Source organism: Meleagris gallopavo, chromosome 17 (assembly GCF_000146605.3).
Source record: "Meleagris gallopavo isolate NT-WF06-2002-E0010 breed Aviagen turkey brand Nicholas breeding stock chromosome 17, Turkey_5.1, whole genome shotgun sequence".
Classification (NCBI taxonomy): domain Eukaryota; kingdom Metazoa; phylum Chordata; class Aves; order Galliformes; family Phasianidae; genus Meleagris; species Meleagris gallopavo.
The window spans coordinates 1,017,463-1,031,253 of record NC_015027.2 but is presented as its reverse complement, the minus strand read 5'-3'; the positions used below and the strand labels follow the sequence as shown (position 1 = coordinate 1,031,253).

Sequence of the window (13,791 nt, the reverse complement as noted above, 5' to 3'; positions counted from 1 at the left end):
TGAATCACTAATCTGAATTATATGGACCTAGTTCTCGTTGGAAACGAAGTCCAACAGATCTAAGTTATTAGGTGAAATTTCTGAGATGAGAATCCAGTCCCTCCTTCTGAGGCAGCACTTTGCATATGACCTATACCGAGGAACTGTCTTATGAATTTATGTCTTTTTCCTTAGCAATTGCCCCTCCCTGTAGAGCAGAAATCGTGGTACTGACTGGCAACATTATGTGAAAGTGTGTTACATTTCTTTGTTGAATTCTACCAAAATCTACAAAGCCTGATACAGCAGGAAAAATAGCATTCAGAGCAGTGATCGTCTTCATCTTTGCCCTAGTACTATCACTGTTCAACAGCTTTTTCAAAGAGCATTTTTTCAGATGAATTCTTGCATCTCGACCCCATGTAGTTCTGTGCAGGATCAGTCCCAAAGACTTCAGCCCAGGTGTAAAGCATCTACAGGAGTTTCTCTGCATCAACAAGCGGAGTCACGCTGCAGCTGGCTTAGGTGGCAACTGCATTGTCTGACCCAGGTGTTATACATCAGAGCAGAGGCTGTGCCAAAGAGTGCAGTTCCAGTGTGTTCTCTTCAGCTTTTGGAGACCAGTGAGATTCCACCTAGTTTGCTCAGATACAACAAAGAGCAGAGTTTGGACTCACTGTGTGGGGATGCAGCTTCTTAGCTGGGTTGTTGCCAGGGCTGCACACACAGCAGTATTTAAGCAAGTCATTTAGAAGCAGCAATGTAGGTAAACCTTCAGGTTATGTTTATAAACAGCGCTACTGGCATGATCTTTCTAATCTTAATTTCTATCTATTTTTCCAGATCCATTAACCAAGCTTGGAAGAAGGAGTATGCAGTTCAAAGGCCAAAAGTATGAAAGCAAAGCCTGCTTGATACACCAAGAGCTCCTTGTAAATTTGATTCTAACTTGAATTTGATTCTAACTTGGGAAACTAGAGAGCTGTGAATGGGCAAAAGGCCCTTCCGAACGCTTCCATTTTGTTTTCTGAGGTGAGAAGCCTGAACTTTGTACCCAAAATATAAGCTGAAGGTGTGCTGGATTTGCTTGGAAATGCTGCAAAGCTGTTCTCATTTCCTGTAACTGTTGTAAGATTGGCCTTTTTCCATAGCTAAACCTTGGTTCTTAGCTAGCCAGAATAAATGGCAAAAGAAATTCCCTCTCTCTTTCATCTTATATTATATCTAGCAAGGCAAGAATCAAGACTTTGAACCATTAATTCCTAAGTCTGTAGCTTGATTTCCTGCAGCAGAAACTGTTTTAAAGGTTTTGTCTTCTCTTACCAAAGCTAATTGTTAATTGCATCTTCTTTTCTCTAGCTACTGCCACAAGGAAAGACTGCCTTCTGTGCTGATGACAGATCTGCCCTTCTGTTATCAGACACTGCTCTTCTGCTATCTCAATTTCATTAAAATTACCTCTGCCTGAGCGCTAGTGGATCAGCCACATTGGGCAGAGCAGTCCTCTGAGAAAGAGAATGATGGATGACAGAGCGATTCCCTTCAACGTGACTGGGGCACTGAGGTTGTGTCAATTCTTTCTCACTCCTTACACCTCCTCCCTTTCCCTGCTCTGCATTCTTAACATGAATCACAATATTTCTGCATGAACAGCATGCACAGATGTAACTTTAAAAAATGTATGGCACTGCTGTGCGCCACTTTTGTTGAAACTGTCAGGAAAATGATTGCTACAGGTGGCAGAAGCTGCTGAATGATCATCATAAGTTATATAGGGACAGAAACTGACTGCCTTTGCCGATTTTCTAGTATTTACACCAGTAATACTGCTTCCTTTTCCCCCCCCAATGCTCATATGTCATTTGCTACAGCTCATGTACTGGCCTTCCTCATCTGCCCAAAAAGGGAGCAGGCCTGGTGTTCATACTGTGCTGTGTTTCTGACCAATTCTAGGGTTGAGTCTGCAGTGACGCAATTTTACTGGCACAGAACTTGGAAGATGTTGTACCAGAACAAAACAAAGTGTGTCTGGAAGCATCTTGTCCTAAAAAGCATCTGCAGGCAGTACAGATTTCCTTATGGAGCTGGGCTCATGTGACTGGATCTTGGCTGTATTGACAATCAGCTTTGTATTCATGTCCTTCCCTGAAATACTCTCTAACAGTTGCTTTAAACAGTCTTTAGCTGAGATCATATTTCTAGTTTGGGATTCCCTTTATACATCTTTCATTAATACAGGGATTCTCTGCAGTCAGAGACCAGCACCACAGAACAGCTGGATCCATTTTGGCTTGACAAAGGGCACTGGGCATTTTTTATACATATATTTATGGCTCTCATGAATGTTCAGAATGCTTTTTATAAATATTAAAAATAATCAAGGGTTCTGGAAAGAATTCATACTGCATTGCCATCATCTGCAAGAGTTCTTCCATCTTCCTCTAGAATATGTATTACTAGTTGACACTGGGAACTAACTGGTCCAGTCTGTAAATTTCTAGCTGCAGCTAGAGGAAGGGGAGGCTACAAAGGGAATTGCTATCTCTCGATCATCAGAGAGAACAAATATAATACAGGCGGCAGTCTGGCTGCCCCTGGAGCAAGTCAGAAGCAAGAAGTTTTCAAACAGGCACCTCTGAAAGTTCCCCAGAGTTTTGCTCTGCCTGCTGCACCCGCTGTGGTTATTTGGTAGGTTACTTGCCCTGCTTGTCTTGAGGTGGCTGGAGTTGCAGCATATGCTTTCTATTTAGAGCTTGGAGGATGCCCAGGTCTGACTTGGCATGCAGTCTGCACTGGGCATCAGCAGTACAGATGTGGAAACCACAAACCCGATTAATATGAGCCTAGGGTAAAAACTCAAATAAGCTTATAAATAAAACCAGACTTGCAGATTATTTGTTTCCATATTAGTCTATAATAGACCCTACTTGATATGTTTGTTTGGTTTAGTTTGGTGACCGACATAGGTATTTATATTTCCAATAAAAATTTAAATCAGAATAAAACAGACCAAGTAAGCTTAAATTATTTGTGCAGAAGATGATTGCAACTGTCTGAAGTGTGTAATTACTTACATGAAATGTTAGCCTGCTTTGAACAGAGATGTGACAAATTCCTCACTATTTAATTTACCGTTCCTTCATGGCTCCAAATCCTACATTCATATATAAAAATGGTCTCCTAAACGCAATCTAATCCTCAGTGAACAATCCTGAGGTGTCAGATGGCTTGGTGGGTCAAATTCTTGATGGAAACACCATCTGTGTGATCTTGGGTGAGTCACGGAACGATCCCCACGTCTTAGCTTGAAGTAGTGACCATGTGTTGATGGCAGAGGGTGTACAAGTACCTACTGAAACTGGTGCTGTTTTAAATCCTGCCAGGCTCCTGTTCTGCTCTGGATGTTGTAGGGAACCCCATTGCTTCTTTTCACTGTAACTTTAGCTAACAAAACTGTTCACAGAATAGCATTCCAAGGTTCTTGAGAAGGTTCTTCAGCCGTGCTGATGGGTGTTTCCCTAAATGGCTCTGGGACCTCCTGGCCCTTTATCCAAGGTGAGAACGACTTGATTCAGCTCCACTCAAGCATGCACAGTTGTAAAGAAAATCTGTGATTTGGCAGCAGCAGGAATCTAGTGTATGCTGCCTGCATTAAGGCGCTTAGGATGGGACATCTACCCCAAACATAACAAGTCTTTGAAATGGGACTTGTTGTACCAAGACTTTGTATGCATCTACGACTGTATTATCTACTACTGACTGGCTGGGCCTACCTATCTTTCAGACTGTATCAAGGAAATATAATTGGAATTATGCTTCTGTTTCCTTAGCAGACATCTGAGGGAAGTAAGCACTTTCACATGCTGTTTGGATCTCACATAGGCTGTCAACGGAGTGTGTAGTTCCTGCATCCCAGCCCTGAGCCTTGCATAAGTATACGCAGTGACTTTTTAATGCTAGTATGGCTTCAAGGCAAATAAACAAATTGTGCTCTCTTCCCATCTTCACACTGCAAAAAGTAAGGGGAAAAATCTCTCCCACCCTTTGTTAGGTTGTCAGTGCCAGAGAAAAGACACCAGTAGATATTCCATTCAAATGTCCAGTTTTTCTTTCCAATTGTTGTTCTGGATCCCTTTTAATTTTTCCCATCTTCTACTAGTTGAACGATGGCTTCTTCTTCCAAAACAAGTTTTCAGCTTTACAATGGTCTGGACTTCTCATTGTTTGAAAGTCAAGAGGGTCACTCAAAGTAAACAGTGTTGTGCTAGGTAATGTTTTTCCATGTGAAAATGTTGGAGGCCACTCTGTGCTGTCTGCCTGTAAAGGCCAGAAGATGCCTTCAGGTTCCTCAGGTGCATCTGTGTTTGTTTTCTAATGTTCTTGCACATACAATATCATTAATATTATGTCTAAACCTTGTCTTTTTAACGAACTAAAATAACAATCAGTCACAGGGAAAAAAAGAGAGGATTAGTCACCAGAGGAAGGGATTAACTCTTTCTGTTGCCCAGAGAAGTTAGAGATGATATCACCTTCCTAAATTGCAAACTGATGTCATTGGTTTTCTTTCACAAATTAGTATAAATAATTTCTATCGTTTTGGCAGTCAGAAGTAAAATGCAGCAGTCTGTGTCATGTGGGAATCAGACAAGACTGTTTGGTGACTTCCAAGATATGGTTCTCTTCTGCAGCACATGCCTCTGAAGGGCAGGAAATTTCCCTCCAGCTCACCTTATTCTTTTTGTAAATCTCCTTTTCCCTGCAGGCTGTCTCAGGTACTGTGCTGGGCTTGGCACGTAGACACAACTAGAAATGTAGGCAGACTTCATGGAGCAAAGTGTCCAAGTGCTGAGTGAGTGCCCAATGGGCCATAGCAAAATGCGCAACCAAGTCAAAGAAAAATGGAAAATATTTCATAAAATTCATCTTTGCATCCCTTTTTCCTCTCTTGATATACGGCCTCTTACTCACAGCTGCCCGGGCTGCGGCCTGCGTGTAAATATGTCAGAGCAGCAATGAGACGGAACACGGACGCAGAGATGCCGGCGGCTGCTCCCAGATAAAACGCTGAGCTGAAGCCGAGGCGTTTATTGTAAATAAAGATCAAGGCAAAGCAGCAACGTTTCTGTTCGACTTCAGCCTGCCAAGGTTACTTGTCCAACTCCTTTCATGACTACCATATGTCCACATGCATTTCCCCCTCCAGAAAGTGAAATGTTACTCCTATGACAGCTCCGTAGCCATTGCAAGTTCCTCGATACTTTCCATGTGTTGTTTTGCAATAACCTGGAAACGCTGTTGGCAGATGGGCCGGTGGGTGCCTGTGCATGCATGCATGGGGGAGAGACTGCCAGCCATTCAAGCCTTATACTGCTGTACCTTAACAGTAACTTTGCAGGGCCTGGGAAACATTAATGCTCTTTTTTGTTCTTTTCAGTAGAGGGCACTGGATCCTGTAAACAGGAATTGGTACATTGCAGCTCAAAGGGCCTAACAGCTTTAGCAGATGGGCTGATTTTTTCTTTTCCTCTGGATACTTGCGACGTGGAAGAGAAGTCTGTACACCCACTGACAGAGAGACATCCAGCGGTATGTGTTGCAGGTGATAAATTTCTTTTTCTTGTACGTTTTGTTTTAATTAAAGTGGCAGCTTATAAAAATGGGTCACTTGGAAACCAGGCTGGTTAAAGCATTAGCCATCTGGCATCCTTCTGAACAGCAACACCAGCCAGCTGGCACAACTGGGGAAGATGCAAGCACCTACAAACTACAGCCTGAACAGCACAGGCTGGCACAGAAAGTGCTTGAATTGTAGAGACTTGTTCCAACACTCTGTAGGGGAACTGCAGGAGTAGTCTGTGAGGAGTTAATCAGGAAGTTTAGCCTTCTACATAGCCCTTGATCCAAAATGCCCAAATTTTCAACTTATTTCTTCCAGCAAATGCATCGTTCTCAGTAATACCCAACATGCTGTATTATCAATATGCTCCACCCTCTCCTTCTTGTCTCTCTGTGCTGGGGTTTGTATTTTCCTAAATGGTGGCTCGGTTGAACTGTAAGCCAAAGTGACTGAGAAAAATATCAGAAACATTGCTTTTTTTCAGATTTAAAAAATGTATTTTACACATCTATGTTGTAACATAATTATTTCAGTAATGGAAGTTTTAATGCTAATAAAGAATATACATTAAAAAAAAAAAACTTACCTAAGCCTTCATCTGGCACTAAACTAATATCTTGAAAATTTGGCACAATTAACTCATATAATTCAAGAATAAGACATAAAGTTATTCTTTTCCACACCTCACAGGTACTGACCATTGTTCTTGAGCTGACATAAAATGCTTCACTTTAAAGACAGCTCAAATGCTCTGTTAGGCAACAAAATTGAATACTGTCACAATACATGCTTTACCTCTGCTGAAGAAAACTGGAAGGCCAGGATTCTTCCTGTAAAGCAGCTGGTAAGTTATTAAGGGGTTTACACTTGTATAGCTACATTATATATCTTATCCCACCCTAGCAATTGCCAGCCACAAGCTGGAAGTTAAAAGTGCTTGAAAATATGACTGTATCTTACAGCATTTACTGATTCCTGAGCTTAGTGGGACTCGGCACTTTTCTTTCCCATACTTTCTCTCCCAAGTCTGAGCTCTTGCCCTGGCAATGCAACATGATTTGAGAGCTGCCCATACGCCAAGGCTGGCCATTGGCCTGTAATGCTGTATGCTGCTGTTCCCACTTAAATCAGGTAGAAGCCATTGATTGCTTAGGGTTCTAGGTTTGTTCTTTTATTAAATAGCAGGCCCTAACAATTGCTAGTGTTCACCAAGAAGAAGTGTGATGAAAGGCATATTATGTCAGGCTCAATTGTATCTTTTCATCTGTCCTACTTGGTATGGCATGTTCCAGGTGGAGACTGGCAGGATGCTACTGCTAAAACCTGCCCTCTAGCAGCAAAAAAAAAGTATCCTAGGTCCTCATCCCATGTTCAGATCTCAGCTCCCTTTGACTGCCCTTCTCCCATCAAAATCTTTTGATATGTGGATACCTCCTGACTTGGGCACTTCACTATTCTGAGAAGGGAGATCAGTATCTTCTAACTTCTTTACAGATACATGTGCTCTTGAAGTGATTCTTACAGTCTGTGTTAGTTTAAATCAGGTCTGTGTTTTGTACCCAGCTTTACCTTCTGCTATAGATGCCTGATACCAAAAATCATTATTCCTTAACACCACATGATACCGAAATAGGTAGATGGTAAACTTGGCCATAACTTGGCTTGGTAGCAACTTCCCTTAGCAGTTTTAAAGTGTGGGTTTTTATTGTTTTTTTTTTCCAGGTTAATGGGATATATGGACAAGAGACCAGTTGAATCCCCTGGAATCAGGACAATTTGAGGTGTTGCCTAGCTCAGCCCTCGAACGGGAAACGAAAGAATAACTTGAACATCTCTTCAGTCATTTCCTGATATTTGCTGTTAGAGAACAGATGTGATTCACTCCAGAAGGGACTGCTAAGTGCTCCCGTGAGTCTGATCTACTAAGCAAGGTTGGTAGCACCAGCTCTCCATAAGATTTCCCTCTCCTGAGGAGAGGTTGGTGTCAGCCCCAGCTAACTCTCAGAGGCCTGACATCAAACTGGTTGGAGCTCTGTTAGAAGTCAACTGAAAACCTGTTGCTTTATTATCTGACACTGGCTGAAACAAAAGCCAAATGTTGATGAATGTCTGATCCTAAAAGTAAACATTTTGGTTTTTTTTTTTTCTCTTTGCAAGTCAGGGGCCCTCTAGGGTTTTATCTGATTTTGGCAATCTGTTGCACATTTTGGGGCCTGGAGCATGGTTTTAATTGTTACATCACAAAAGTTGCCAAATAATGTTGAATGCTCCTTAAAAACTCTCTCAATTTTATGGAACTTCTCAACGGCTTGACTAATACAATAATTGCTGGAACCCGGCTATGTTGCCTAGTGGCAAATGGAATTTTTTCATAATGATGCTGTCTGTCGTTAATAGCAGGATTTGTTCTTTCTCTCAGTGGGAGAGAGGCCAGAAATCAGTGGTATCTGTCTTTTTTAATGACAGCCAACAGCAAACGGATAAAATAATCAATTACATCTACAGCTAGGTAGATAAAGTATAATTTATCATGTCAAAAACAAAAATGTTTTTAATTGGGCTGTTAATCATTTTGTAATTTTAACTAAAGAGATGAGGGCACTATTTTATGCTCAGACATCACTAATATTTCACACAATATTAACTGATCTTATTATAGTTTTAATAGCAGTGTTTACTACTAACTGCCAAAATAAGAAACACCATTTCTGCTTTCATTAGCTGAAGCCTTTGGAGTTGCAAAGGACTGCCATTCTCTTTCATTTTTCTCCCACTGGAAGGATCCAGGTGAAGAAAAGGGCCCAGCTGACCAACAGGCTCTAAGAGTTTCTAAAATACCTTGGTCTGTTTGATTAGGAGTGTGCATACCACTGTTACCACCAAACACGTTACTGAAATGATAATTATTTTTTTTTAACAGGAAAACTTAAAAGCAGATTAGTGTAACAGCAAAGGCTGAAAGTGAGGAGTTTTGATTTCTAGCCACACCTGTGTTGTTGTGTGGGAAGCTGGGCAGATCACTTAATCCTTCCTAACTTGTTCTCCCTGTCTGCAACATAAGTATTAGGTGCTTCATCATGCTGCTGTGGAGTACGTTAGTGGTGCAAGATTCCTGAAAATTTGATTAGAAAATGGCAAACATCCGGGGAGCTGGCAGCAAAAGGAGTCTCTCCAACAAGCTTTGAGGAAAGAGATAGGAAGTTTACAATGGAGCTAAATCTTCCCCATATTCTAACTGAAAATGTCCTCATGCTGCCTGATAAGTGGGAAATCATCTACCAGAAAAATCTCACAGCACTGGGGTAATTTGGCTGTCTACCCTTTTGTTATTCATGTTATTCATATCAATTTCATGACTAGATGATGCTGTTTAGGACAAGATCTCTATTTTGCCTATAAAATCCACATTTAGAAAATTCCAGACACGCTAGGAAGAGAAATGTGATTCTTGAGAGCCCCTGCGTGTGAAATACATGGCATTACTTCCCTGCTTCAGAAGTGTTGTGCAGCCACTGAACTCTTCCCTCAGAAAAGCTCTATCTGCCTTTCTGCCTTAAATCAAGAGTTGTTCTCTGAAGTACCTACATGCGTGTAATACTGTCTGCTAAGAGCAAAATTCGCTTTGTAACTGTTACTTTGTTATGGCTTTAACTTTATGTCCACAGCATCTCCCAGTGTTGCATGTAACACAGACGGGCAGGACTGCCCTTCTGGTAACTGGATCTTCCCTGAGAGTGGTGGAAAATATCAGACACTGAGTGGGTTTTTTACAGGCCTAATGGCATCACTGAGGCAGTATTTAGACTGGGAAATAGGGAGGAGAGACTATGGGACTGACTTTCCTCAGCATAAATACATGAACATTCAAAACATTCCCAGAGAGTCACGTTGCACCACTTAATGGGCCTGGTGCCCTCACCTGTGCCTATTTTATGTGACTCTTAACTCTGGCATTAAATAGAAACAAGACTTGTGCTAATGACATCCACAGCCCCTGGTGAAGAAAATATGCTGCTACTTTGATACAGATCCCCTTTTAAGGAGGACACAATAGACAGCCAAGGCTTTTTTCCATCTGCTTGGTGAATGTTACAGTTCCTTGTCCAAAAACGTGCCCTCAGCAACACCCCTCTATTTTCAGCGTTACACTAGATAATTTTTAATAAGAAAATGGTTATCTACTGCCCCTGGGTTTGCCACCTTGACTTTACCCTCCTTCGCCATTAGGTGAAAGGAGGGAAAAGGAGGAGCTGGGTTGGCTGGGGGAGGGGAGCAAATAACTTGGGGAGGGTGTTAAACAGACCAGCTGCTATGTGTGAAGTATCTGCTTTCTAATTGCTTCTGTTGGAATTCAGGGGATAAAGGCTACACTTAATTAATAAGGCAGGACTCACATAAACTCCAGCTGTGAGCACAGGACTGGTCTTTAAAGGATAAGCTCAGGAGGTGAGGCAGAGAGTTTGATTTTGTTGCATGAAATCCCACCACACACTGCTGGTGGTGTGTGTCTGTCTGTCTGTCTGTCCACTTAAGCCTTTTGCTCTGAGCTAGACGTGAGGTATCTGTTGCTGTCTGTGTCCTATCCCAAAGAAAATTGATCTGTCCTCAGAAATCAAAGATGTGAGGCTATGTTTCAAGCTAGGATGAAACTGTTGTGCTTTCACCCTAGCTTGGAATCCCCCAAAAGAGATGTTTGGATCAAAGGTTTGTTCAGGTTTAACAAAAATATGAGCTTTTGCAAAGATGTAAGCTTGGCCTGTGGCCCTCTTCTCTGCCTAGTTTCAGAGGATCTGGATTTTGCATCCAGAACATCTCTCTTTCTCATCCAGACTCTCTGCCTGAGGGGGTTTGCTACAGGGGTAGGTCTGGTGGGGTGGCTGTATAGTGGATGCCTCTGGATTGTTTTCCAGTGATGCCTTTGAGGAACACAGTATTTCTTCTTTCTCGTTCTTTCTTATTTTTCTTTTCTTTTTTTCTTTTTCTTTAAAGGGCTCAAGAAGGTGACCAGGAATTTCCCTGAGATATAGACAAGGCTCCTGAAACTCACATGAAAACGTGAATGCCATACTGTTCCCCATTTGTTCCTGCTCCATTATCACTTCCAATGGACACCCCCACATCAGAGCAAGGCCCACCCAGGCAGGTCACAGCAGCACTTCTGTGGGGTGGCACCTCTGAATTTCAAGCTTGCTGTGCAAGTGTGCTACACTAGGAAACAGTGGAATCAGAAACAAAGGTGGAAGGGATGTTCCCATGCAGTTAAGAGTCTGTTTTTCCTCACTAGCTGTGTAAGGAAATGAGCTTCCTGCTTAAGATGAGATGTCATTTGCTGTCCTGAAGCCTTTGCGGCCTGGCTGGTCTGCTCTTTTGGGTGCCAGCAGCCAGGGCAGGTCTGTTCCATGTGTGATTGCTCTCCCACATGTGCCTTGACATGTCTTCCAGGAGAGGAGGATCTGTTCCATGATCTTCCCGTGCACAGAGGTGAGGCTCACTGGCCTGTAGTTCTCCATCACCTCCTTCGTCCGTCCTCGTAAATGGCCGCGATGTTTCCCTTTTTCCAGACCACGGGGACTTCGCGTGACAGCCATGACTTTTCAGATATGATGGAGAGTGGCTTGGCACCTATATCAGCCAGGTCCCGCAGGTCCTTGGGATGTGTGTCTTCTAGGCCCATAGACTTGTACACGTTCAGTCTCATGAGGTGATCTTGGACTTGCCCTTTCAGTGGGCGGGAGTTTGCTCCTCCATTTCCTTCCCAGAGGTTTGGGGATGTGAGCTTCAGGGGTGTGAGAAATATGAGAATCCTGGCTGCCATTTCATTTAAGGATGAGAATAGTGTCTTTTTTCTTTTTAAGTATGGATCAATCATGTATGAAGATGAACTCCCACTCAGCCTCCCTTCGTCCCTAATACTTTCATTTCATTCTCCTGCTGCTTGCTCTTTTATGGTTTTGTCCTTGACTGGTAACATTTCTCTCTTGTTCTCCCTTACATGCACCATTAAGAATGGGAAGAACTTATATTAAAAGCTCAAGCCTTATGTAGATCTTAAGCTGTAAATAATGTTTTATACAGATTCTAAGATTATTAAATCCTTCCAGTTTGCCTCCCTCCTACTTTTACAGTTCATTTGATTAGAGTGGAGATATTCTTTTGAAAATTAACTATTTCTGTTTTGATTTTGCAAGCAGCCTTGAGAAGATAGAATCTGGCTGTGTGCACTGTTAATCAGAAGATTTGCCATAGGAATCCAGAAACACTGCCTTCAAGAGAACTGATTGTTGGCATGTAAAAAAAAAGCATGCCAGAGAAACCCTGGAATTCTGAGATGTAGTTGACTTTCTAAATACAGGCAAGTTGCAATTAAAAACCAGTTATTTGGGGAGAGAAATGCATTCAAAATACAGTTCTTTGGAGGGGGCTGGCAGGCACATCACAAGTGAAATAAATTAGTAATGTGAGGAGGTAGCTATGCTCAAGGATTAACTAATTTTGGACAGCTGTAGGAGCCAACCCACTGGGCTCTGTGCGTTGCCTCACTGTAACTATTTATCCTGCTTCTCTGGATACCAGGGCATCACAGAGCCAGGTATCTGAAATGCAGCTTTTCCTTACTAATGCAACTAAACCAGCTGCTGCATTTTGCAGAGATCCTGCCACTGTAGTGCTGAGCCGCTTTTCATCCCACTTGATGAAATCCGCTCACCTCAGCCTGTGTGATGGGGGCATGGCCAGTCAGTCAGGCTTTGCTAGTATGGGGCTGAGCATGGAGAAATATCCTGAGCGATATTTATTGCAAAGCTGCTGAAAGGCTTCACAGTAGACAGCCTACACAACGAAACTATCTCCTCCAATTAGTCCATGGTCATCAATGAGGTAAATGTCTCTGCCTTCTGACCCAGACAGGGTGGAGTTTTAATAACAGACATAAATCTGTTGTGCTTCTCTCCTCATGACCTAACATATGCTGTCAGGGCAATGCATGCCTCAGAGAAGTAGAATTTATGTGTACAATAAAACAATAGAGCTTCAGTGTTATCAGCTGTTTGATGAACTTTAATATACATTTGCTATAAAAAAGGCAGCGAGTACCAGAATGTGATACTCAAATAAAAACCCTTGATCCATTTGCATGACAGATCTTCAATTTACTCACATTCACGTGAGGGACACACATAAAAATTATATCCACCCTTAAATTCACTTAGAAGCAGACTGAAATACCCCCCAGTTGCAAGTGATACTGCAGTACTTAGCTAATACTCATGTTTCCGTGGCTTTGCCTTCATGATTCTTCCAGTGGTTCCTTTATGTTTTCTGGTATTTTGCCAAACACCTGTGAATCGGTGCACAACAAATATTCTTGCCATTTAATTTAGACTTGCACAGAAAAGCTATAGTAGGCCGGCTGCAGACCTAATCCCAAACCTCTAAAGAGGTTTAAGGCACTCTGGTTTCACCTAATCCCGAAACCTAAACCAGAATCATTGAAAACCTCCATGACACCATAGGAATGGGCAAATAAAGGGTTTCCACTATAAAATTATTAAAGGGACACGGTGTATCTTTTGGATTTGAGACCTAAGGCTTTTCCTAAGGAGCTTGGTGTCCACAATGCAGTGTTTGTTTTGAAGACAGGAGGTTGAAAGCTTTATTTAACTAGAGATTTGGCTCCTTCCTCCTACCCAACAAGAGGAGGGTGATCCCATGGAGGGATGGAGGATGGGAAGAAGGGGGACCTGCGAGCAGGGGTGGCTGTGCAGCACAGCAGGACGCATGGGTGTGGGCTCTGTGGTACTGGTGGTACTGGCAGTGCACTGCTGCTGCTTGGAACAGAGATTGTGCGTCTGAGAGGGGCGTCAGCGTGTAAAAACCTGCGCTGAGATGTGACTTTGTGACAGTGGTACATTTCATCTGGCATTAATTCCAGTTCAATTAATTGCATTCTGACCTTCCTGAATTCTGGTAACCGCCCCATCTTGCCCACACCTCGTTATCTGTGTCCTGAAAGGGGTGCTGCACGCTCAGGATGGCTGCATCCCATTCTAACCAGCACCTCCCGAGCAAGCGGAACACGCGGCCCAACCGCGACCAGCAGCGCCCAGCTGCTATGCGGCCCTCCGTCGCGCTCCGCTCGGCGCATGCGCACCGCACCGCCAGCCCCCGGCCGGTGCCAAGAGCGGCCCGCGGGC

General features: G+C 42.9%; 1 long non-coding RNA gene across 4 annotated transcripts in view; it reads left to right on the top strand.

Annotated features, from left to right (window-relative positions):
- The window catches only part of LOC104913523, a 19,890-nt gene extending 6,138 nt beyond the window's left edge, over positions 1–13,752 (top strand). For 2 of the 4 annotated variants that reach the window (XR_004161552.1, XR_004161551.1), the window contains 5 exons: positions 823–1,011; positions 1,339–5,581; positions 6,290–6,443; positions 7,322–7,530; positions 10,589–13,752. This is a non-coding gene — a long non-coding RNA (uncharacterized LOC104913523). The remainder of the gene's footprint in view (positions 1–822; positions 1,012–1,338; positions 5,582–6,289; positions 6,444–7,321; positions 7,531–10,588) is intronic. The other 2 variants (XR_002120319.1, XR_002120320.1) reach the window with 2 other exon arrangements.
- Positions 13,753–13,791: the final 39 nt, after the last annotated feature.